At 45.8% G+C, this 9,669-nt stretch overlaps 1 protein-coding gene across 1 annotated transcript in view; it reads right to left on the bottom strand.

Annotated features, from left to right (window-relative positions):
* Window positions 1-1,465: 1,465 nt before the first annotated feature.
* The window catches only part of PAFAH2 (platelet activating factor acetylhydrolase 2), a 43,960-nt gene continuing 35,756 nt past the window's right edge, over window positions 1,466-9,669 (bottom strand). Inside the window, exons 12-13 of the transcript XR_015722704.1 lie at window positions 4,492-4,609; window positions 1,466-2,949 (exon numbers count right to left, since the gene is read on the bottom strand). The gene's annotated coding sequence lies outside the window, so the exon portion shown is untranslated. The remainder of the gene's footprint in view (window positions 2,950-4,491; window positions 4,610-9,669) is intronic.

The raw sequence follows: 9,669 nt of genomic DNA, 5'->3' as shown, positions 1-9,669 counted from the left end.
TTTTAACTTGCCCAAACTGATAACTTGGGGCAAGATTCTTGACTCAGTGGGGATAACATGAGATAATGTATGTAAAGCCCTGAGGACAAGATCTGGAACATGGGAGCCATGGGATGTTCACTCTTAAATTGATATTCATTTCTGAAAAATCTGATAAATGTACACACCCCTTCTACAGAAAAATGCACATTTGACTATACACTCAAAATTCTGTATACAGTTTCACGGGGGCTAGGAGCCTTCCAGAGCCTTCCAGTTCTACTGAATATGGGGTTAAGGAAAAGTGCCTTAATGAGATAGAAGGGCTCCAAGGTCAACAAGATTTGGCTGTAATTCACTAGAATATAACCATACACTTACAGAAACAATGTGCTAATTGGAACAGGGGTAATCAACCTTGGGAGCACAGTAATGGCAAATATAGACTGACCCCATTCAAGCACTGCTAAGGGAGGGGTGCCCTGGTCCAAGAACCTATATGTCTGTCCCTGGTGGCAATGGTTTAGTCCTACTAGAGATGTGTGTAACAGGCCTTAGCTTGGTGTCTTTGACATCTGAATCATGTCACCTAATTCCCCTGACTCCGCCAGTGGAGGGCCTACAGGGAGCAAAACAGAACAGTCTGTGAGTATGGCTAACCCCTCCTCCTCCTCTGAATTACAGATCAGCTTTCTACGCCCACAAGCCTTCTTGGGTGATAGACAGGAAGCCCCAGTGTGCTGAGATCGAGAGCTCTTCTTTTCTTTTCTTTTTTTTTTTTTAAAGATTTTATTTATTTATTCGACAGAGAGAGAGACAGCCAGCGAGAGAGGGAACACAAGCAGGGGGAGTGGGAGAGGAAGAAGCAGGCTCATAGCGGAGGAGCCTGACGTGGGGCTCGATCCCATAACGCCGGGATCACGCTCTGAGCTGAAGGCAGACGCTCAACCGCTGTGCCACCCAGGCGCCCCGAGAGCTCTTATTTTCTACTAATGAGTAGAAATGAGTAGTTTTTAATGAGTAATTTCTCTCATAGCAACGGACCTAAAGGAAATAATGAGAAGTTGAGGATGTATACAGGTACTTACAGAAGATGTTCACTGTAATGGATTTCTTAAAACTTTTTATTTTGAGTAAATTTCTATTTATTTATTTTTTAAAGATTTATTTATTTGAGAGAGAGAGGGCACGCGCAGGAGCAGGGGGAGGCTTAGAAGAGAGAGAATCTTAAGCAGACTCTGCGCTCAGCGCTCAGCCCAACACAGGGCTCGATCTCACAACCCCAAGATCACGACCTGAGCCAAAACCAAGAGTCAGACGCTCAACCGACTGCCACCACCCAGTCACCCCTTGAGTTAAATTTTAGATTACCATGCAGTTATAAGAAATGCTATCGAGAGATTCTCTATACCCTTCACCTAGTTTTCCCCAATGGTAACCATCTCAATCTGTTCAGGCAGCTATAACAAAAACACTAAAAAGTGGGTGGCTGAAAATACAAACATTTATTTCTCACAGTTCTAGAGGCTGGGAAGTCCAAACTGAAGGCGTCAGCAGATCACATGTCTGGTGAGAGCCCCTTTCCTGGCTCAGAGGTGGGCATCTTGCTGTGTCCTCAACATGGCAGAACGGTGAAGAAATTCTGGTCTCTCTCTCATAATTCCATTCACGAGAGCTCCACCCTCCTGACCTAGTCACCCCCAAAGGCCCCACCTCCTAACGTCACCACACTGGGGATTAAGTTTCAACATAGGAATTGTGAGGGGACACATTTGCTCGATGGCAATAATATCTCATATAATCGTCAATCCACACAACTTATTCAGATTTCACTGTTTTATGTGCACTCATTTGTGTGTATTTAGTTCTATGTAATTTTATTACATGTAGATTTGTGGGACCACCACCATAGTCAAGCCACAGAAAGGTTCCGTCACAGTAAAAAAGTAAAAATAATAACCTCAGCATCCAACGTGAGGAGATTGTTCACATAAATTACGGCATGGTTATAGGATAAAATACTATTCATTTAAAATGGTGAATGCATGAATATTACAAAATGTTTATAGAGATTGTTTAATATGGAAGATGCTTATGAGATACAAAGTTCCATATATGATATTTTTTAAAGTGTTGAAAAAAAAAAGTGTTGAGAAATACTTGAGGAAATATGCTAGAAGTTTCTAAACACTATTTACCTTTAGCTGGTAGGAGAGGTTGTACTATTCTTCCATTTTACTTTTTTTTATTTGTCAAAAATTTCTACAATAAGCATCTATTATGGACTGAATGTTTGTGTCCCCCTAAAATTCATATGTTGAGGTCCTAACTGGGAATGGGATGGCATTGAGAAGCAGAGCCCTTGGGAGGTAATAGGGTTTAGATGGGATTATGAGTGTGGGGCCCTCATGATGGAATTAGTGGCCCTAAGGGAACAGAAGACAAAGAAGAGAGAGAGACTGCTCTATGTCCCGTGAGGACACAGGGAGAAGACAGGTGTCCGCAGGCGAGGACGAGGGCCCTCACCAGGAACCAAATCGGCTGGCACCTTCATTCTGGACTTCCCAGCCTCCAACAGTGTGAGGAGTAAATGTCTGTTGTTTAAGCCCCTCAGTCTGATACTTTGTTACGGCCGCCCAAGCTGACTGGGACAGCATCTCTTACTCAAAGAATGGGGGTGGCGAGTATTGTGAATACAAGAGGGGAAAAAGGGAAGAGAAACCAAATCAAAGCCAAAAATTTTGACTCAAGGCTGAGACCTTACCATGAGGAAGGATGGTTCCCTGGGAAACAACTGCTCTGTCTGCCCCAGGACTCCAGGGCTCCGGGGACTGTGGCCTATGGCTTTCCCAGGCACTGTAGCAGTGCGAGGAAGTCCACAGGCTCTGCAGCTCTGGCTGTGAACAGGGTGGAACAAGGCGGTGAGGGCATCCTCTGGGCCTCAGCCTTTATTTATGAAAGACAAGGAGGCTGCAGAGACACGAAGAGCAGGGGCAGGAGGTGGAAGCAGCCAGTTAGCTCACCCTTGCCTGTTCCACACTCACCTTCCTGCTCTGAACCCAGAAGGAAGAGGAAGGGGGTGTGGGGAGCGGGACACAGGATGGGTGGAGCATCTGCTCAGGCAGTAACCCGTGGGAGACAAATGAGGGCAGAGCCCGGCTGGAATCTGCCCTGTCTGGGTCTGGGCTCTCTCTGCAAGGAGACTGTGCACCATCTGATAAGAGTGTCGGCCTGGGAGTCAGCTATCTGAGTCTCATTCCAACTGGGCCTCAAAGCTGGGCAGTTTGGCAAAGCCAATTCGATATGGGGGACATTTTGATAGAACTGAGTCAAAATAGAAAATTACTATTAAAAAAATCACCAAGTAACTTCTGAAAGACCTATCCAACCCTTAATTTCTCTCAGACCCTCCCCTCTCCCCTGACCCTCATTCCATCCCTGACCTTGACTCCATTCCTGATTTCTACCATGTCTCTGACCCCCTCTCCACTGCAGACCATTCCTGACTTTCAGAAGTGAGAGCTGGCATTGGGTGGGGCTCAGAGGGGAAGTGAGGACGTCTGCTTTGCATGTACCACTTGACAGTAAAAAAAAAAAAAAAAAAAAGTTATAAATTTAATGATTTGGTTTTTAGGGTAGATGTTCTCATATGAATAGTGCTGTGCCAATGCATTCCAGGGTTGAATCGCTGCTTTCAAACCTGCTAAAGGCATTGGAAGTGATTTCTAAGCAAAGTGAGAGATCTCAGGGAGGGTTCTCAGGTGAAAAAGCCAGAGGTCCCAGAAGGGAAAGACAGCTCCATCCGGGAATGAGAAACCCTAGAATCCTTATGAGGATATGGGTGGTCTGCCTGCCTGGAATTCTGCCCTTTGTGGGGCTGCCTGCCCTTCTGCCATCCCACATCGTTCTGGTAAACAGTCACAGCGTCATGCCTGCCCCAGGCGAAAGAAATGGGGCATGGTTCAACCCTGGCCAATTTTAGTACCTATCTCCTATCCACAGCAACTGGTCTAAGAGGAAGGTACAGAACCCAAGCAGAGTGAGCCTCCTTCCACGGGGTCTAATAATATGGTGCCTGGGAGAGAACACTCTAGGATCTGCCTCTGGGATTGCGGACTATAAAGATGACGGGAGTCTGGGGCTGCTGGCAGCCATCTTGCCACCATGCAGATAGTTAGCAAACCTACTTCAAACTTCCTAAGCCAATAAATTGTTTTTGCTTAAGCTGGATCATGCCTGTTTTCTGTCCATTGCAACTCACGGACCAGTACCACATTGTTCCACTCCTTATTTTAGAACTTCGGGGATCCCGAGATTGCCTAAAGGGAGGCTTGCTTATTGACAGGCCCTGCCCACTCCTCAGAGCCCATAGTCAGACCTCCCACACAGGAAAGAGGTCCTCTGTGAAGAAAACCTCCCATGCTTCAGAAGAACCTACACCAGCTAGCTATCTATACTAATCGACCAAGTCCTTCATTCATAAATGTCTTTCAATCAAAAAGAGATACATACCTAGGCATGTATTGGTGAAGTTCTGACCTTTGAAGATAAAAGTTGGCGTCCAGCGTTCCCAGAGATAAAGGATCAAGACTTAGATTGGCATCAGATCTCTTACCAACGGTACCAAATGCTATAAGACAAAGGAGTAAGGTCTTCAAAGGTCTGAGGGAAAAAATGAATTTGTACCTAGAATTCTCTCTGCAGCCAAATTAACATACACATCTGAGGTCCTACAAGGACTCCAATTTCCGTGTCACACCACCTTTCGAAGCAGTGTGCGTACTCAAGCAAAAGGAAAAAGGAAGCCCAGAAAGAAATGGACCTGAATGGGATACAGAAAACAGAGGACTAACCCAAGAGACCTATGAAGGTGATGTTTTATAAACTACACGAGTAAGAGTTTCCAAAATTTTTTTTAAAGATTTTATTTATTTATTTGACAGAGAGAGAGAGAGCCAGCGAGAGAGGGAACACAAGCAGGGGGAGTGGGAGAGGAAGAAGCACGCTCCTAGTGGAGGAGCCTGATGTGGGGCTCGATCCCAGAACGCTGGGATCACACCCTGAGCCGAAGGCAGACGCTTAACGACTACGCATCCCAGGCGCCCCAAGAGTTTCAAATTATTGAATCCAGGTGGTGGGTTTACAGGTGTTTTTGTACTACGATTTCGACTTTTCTCTGTGTTTGAAATTTTTCATGATACAAAGTTGGAAAAAAAAATAGAAGCACAAGAATCAGGAAGAAAAAAGCCTAACAGCACTTATCTTTTGTGTCAATAAGAAAAAGGGGCAGTTAAGTGCTAGGATAAATTAAAACATAGGTTATTTAATGCTTTGTTAACAACATAGGGGGCTCCTAATTTACTCCATTCTACCATCTAGATATTTAAACCTGTGCTCCTCAAGAAACATGGGATTTTTAGGTTATGTAATGTGAATGCAACTAATACCACAGAACTGTACCCTTAAGAGGGATTAAAAGGGTAAATTTCATGTTAGGTATATTTTATCACAATGAACTTTTTAAAAAGAAATGTGATTTTTAAAAATTCAGTATTTTCACTTTTTTTTTAAAGATTTTTATTTACTTATTTGACACAGAGAGAGACAGCCAGCGAGAGAGGGAACACAAGCAGGGGGAGTGGGAGAGGAAGAAGCAGGCTCCCAGAGGAGGAGCCTGATGTGGGGCTCGATCCCAGAACGCTGGGATCACGCCCTGAGCCGAAGGCAGACGCTTAACGACGGCGCCACCCAGGCGCCCCTCATTATTTTTTTTAAACCCTAGTTGGAGATTTGGGGAAACAATAACTTTTGTGATGAAGAAACATTTGTGTGCTGCAAGAAACAATTCTGTGGTTTTTTGTACACGTGAGCGAGGATTTCTTCGGGTTTGCCTAGGAGTAGACGTGCTGCTCGTAGGGTATGTGCATCTTCGACTCTGGAAGATATTTCCAAAGTGGTTGCACCAACTGACTGGCGTGCCACCAGAAGGGAATGAATATTCCCAGTGAGTATTCTCCCCAATTCCACTTTTTTGCTGGCATTTGTGTTTTCAGACTTCCGCATTTGGGGTGTGAAATCTGCGTTTTATTTTTATAGGGCAGGGGTGAGCCAGATGAGATCTGTCAGCCTGGTGGAACAGTCGGGACAGTGCCCAACATCTGGTCCAGCAGGGACACAGCAGGTATGATGTTGGTTGAACTGAATTGGCCAGGGACACTTGTCCTTTACGGAATCCTTTGTGTGACGGGGGAGCCAGTGTGCATGAGGACCTGGGCAGAAGAAGCTAACAGCCCTGAGGAGTAGATCCCAGGTGTTGGCAGCAGACAGGGCTGAGAAGGTGCTGGAGCAGCTGGTGTGAGGCTTGCAGGGTGGGTTTTTCAGAGAAGGAGAGTCCATGGCAATGCTGGAACAGAGGGGAGGAACAGAATCTGATGAAGAGAAGAGGGGAGGAGGACAGAAGAGACTACAGCCTGTTTCAAAGCTCAAAAGCAGGAGAAAATTCTTCATCATTGAAGGAAGAAGATGGGTGTGCTTAGCAGAAAAGAATTAAAGTAGAGAAGAATCAGAAATACGGACATTGAGGGGCGCCTGGGTGGCTCAGCCGTTGAGCGTCTGCCTTCAGCTCAGGTCATGATCCCAGAGTCCTGGGATCGGGCCCTGCATCCGGCTCCCTGCTCCGCGGGAAGCCTGCTTCTCCCTCTCACATTCCCCTTGCTTGTGTTCCCTCTCTCGCTGTCTCTCTGTCAAATAAATAAATAAAATATTTAAAAAAAAAAAGAAATACAGACATTGAGGCAAAATTATTAAATTGGTGCATGCCTCAGTATCCCCAATTGTAAAAGCAGGATACCGATGGCACCTATTTCATAAGTGTTGTGAACATTACATGAAATAATATCTCTAAGGCGCTTGGCATAACGCCTGGAACAAGTAAGTGCAGTAAGTATTAGCTCTTGTTAAATAAGTCGTCCAAAATCACACAGCTCAACTCGTGAGTGGGTGTCTAGGATTTGAACAGTTCTCTGATTTCAAAGCCCAGACTCTTAAGCCCTGTGCTCTACCGACTACCTACCATTTATGGAGCACAGTGCTCCATACTCTACATTAGTTATCTCACTTACTCCTTATCACATCCCTGAGCTGGGTATCACCATTTTACAGAAGGGGAAATTGGGCATTGCTTAACTCTCTTGCCCAAGTTCACACAGTTGGGACTCACTCATACCCAGGCCTGCCTGGCTCCAGGGCCGTCTCCCCATCACCACACTGGGAGTCTCCTGGCCCGGGTCCCAGGCCCAGATCTGCTACTGATCAACCCGTATCACTGAGTCTATTTCCTCTTTTGTAAATAACAGGGACTAGTTAGAGAATGATCTCTCTGGTCCCTTTAAGCTTTACTGTTCTGGGAAAGTGGATTCGATGAAATCAGACAGTGTTCCAGGTAGGAGAGAGGGATATGTGTCAGACGGTTCTCCATCCCCATCTGATTGCACAACATCAACCCACAGAGATCCAGAGGCGCCAAGAGAGGAGTCCAGGTCTCTAAAGTGTTAGTCATCGTCTGCTCCCACCTCCCAGGGGACCAGCAGGGCTGCCGCTCCAATTATAGTGGATTGATGAGGGGCCTCTAGGATGATGAAAGGGTGGGAGAGGGCATGTCAGAGGGCACACTGGGAGATCCGAATCACTCAGCGTGGAGAAGAGAAGGTGAGAAGGGCCAGTCTTCAAGTCTCTGGTGAGTACGGGGTCTGGGTGTCAGGGGAGAAAGAACACAAGGATAAGCCTCAGTGTATCTGGGACCTGGCCCTACTCCTGGCTCTGACACTAACAAGCAGTGAGACCTTCGTTTGACAAGTTACCTCATCTCTCCGATCTTCAATTTCCATGTCTAAAATATTAGGGAAAGAACTTTACAGAGAAATGCCACCGATTTAGACAAAGAAATGTAAAATATTACAGCTAAAAACAACTAAAAATGGCTCAAAACCCTGGCAATGGGGAGAACTGCTAAGCAGACCCAAACGAGAGGATGGTGGTTGATGTGACGGGATATTAAAATGTCATTTGGAATGCTGAACGGTAACAAACATTTATTGCGTGCTATGTGCCAGGCACTGAGGAGAGGTCTTAACGTGCGTGACCTCATCTAATATCCTCAAGCGGCTTCTGAGGTAGATAGGATCGCATTTCCCAGATGAGTTAGTTGAAGGCCGGAGAGGTTCAGTCACCCCACACGTTAGTAAGTGATGACATCAGGACTCCAGTTCAGAGGTCCATCTGACTCAGAAGGCCCTGGCCCTAATTTACACTCTCCTGTTGGATGGGAGGACCATGCGGAAACAGACAAATGGATATATGAAAGTGTGAAGCGGGGAAAAAAAATACTTTCCAGAGTGATTATGGTAATGTAAGAATGTTGGCATCCACACTAGGTTTGGAAATTTATAAATAGGCAATTTAGGATGATAAGAAGTTACTCGGGGCTGCTGAAGTTTAGATACTTCTGCTCCATTTTTTTTTTGGTAGTAAAGATGATGAAACATAGAATACCTGAGTGAGGGGTGAGTACAGAGGATGGGGCCTTTCTGGTTTTTCAAGGTGAGCAGAGAGGGAAAGTACAGCTGCACTTTTTCATCTCTGAGAAGAGACTGGAAGCCTGGTCATATGACTCTCCTGCTTCCCGCTTTTTGGTTACTTCGTGTGGCCTACAGCACTGGTTTTCAACCTTGCCTGCATATTACAATCACCTAAGAAACTTTATTTTTTAAAGTAGGCTCCATGCCCAATGTGGGGCTTGAACTCATGACCCCAAGATCAAGAGCTGCATGCTCCACCAACTGAGCCAGCCAGGCGCCCCCACCTGAGAAACTTTCAAAACTACTAATATCTGGGTCTACTCCCAGAGGTTCTTATTTGATACGGGTGTAGCTTTGGCATTGGAAGTTTTAAAATCTTCTCACGTGATTCCAATATGTGGAAACATCTCAAAACCACTGGCCAAATGATAAAGACCTAACTCCTTCACTTGACATAGAAGGCCTTGATTTCTTCAAGCTCCCCTTTCCCCCATTTTTCGCCTATTTTCTCCAAACCAGTTACAATGTCCTGAATATGCTATGCCTTGCTATTTGTATTTGTGTCTTTACATCTTATTTCTTGTGCTTGGAAGGCCTTCTCCCTTGGCCATCTGGAAAACTCCATGCATCTTCAATTCTGTGGTAGCCGGCCTCCACAATGACGCCCAATAATCTCCACATCCTGGCGTTCACCCCCTTGTAAGGTCCCCTCCCCCACTGACTAGGCTTGGCCTGAGTAATAATATGGAAGTGTGGATACGCCGGACTATGACTTTCAAGGATGGGTCCTAACACACCCTGCAGCTTCCATCTCACTCCCTCTTGGATCACTTGCTTTGGGAGAAGCCTGCTCCATGCCTTGAGCAGCAGCCCCATGGAGAGCTCCACGACCTAAGGCCTCCTGCCAGCAACCATGTGAGTGAGCCAGCTTGGAAGTGGATCCTCCAGCCTTAGTCAAGCCTTCAGATGACAGTAATCCCAGCTGACATCCTGACTGCAACCTCAAGAGAGATCTTAAGCCAGAACCACGCAGCTAAGCCACTCCAGAATGCCTGAGCCATAAAGTGTGAGAGAATGTTTGTTGTTCTAAGCTGCTAAATTTGGGGTTATTATG

This window comes from Ursus americanus, chromosome 33 (genome assembly GCF_024610735.1).
Source record: "Ursus americanus isolate L20-20 chromosome 33, mUrsAme1.1.p, whole genome shotgun sequence".
Lineage (NCBI taxonomy): Eukaryota > Metazoa > Chordata > Mammalia > Carnivora > Ursidae > Ursus > Ursus americanus.
Note: the sequence above shows the minus strand (reverse complement) of the source record. Positions and strands in the feature narration are given on the sequence as shown.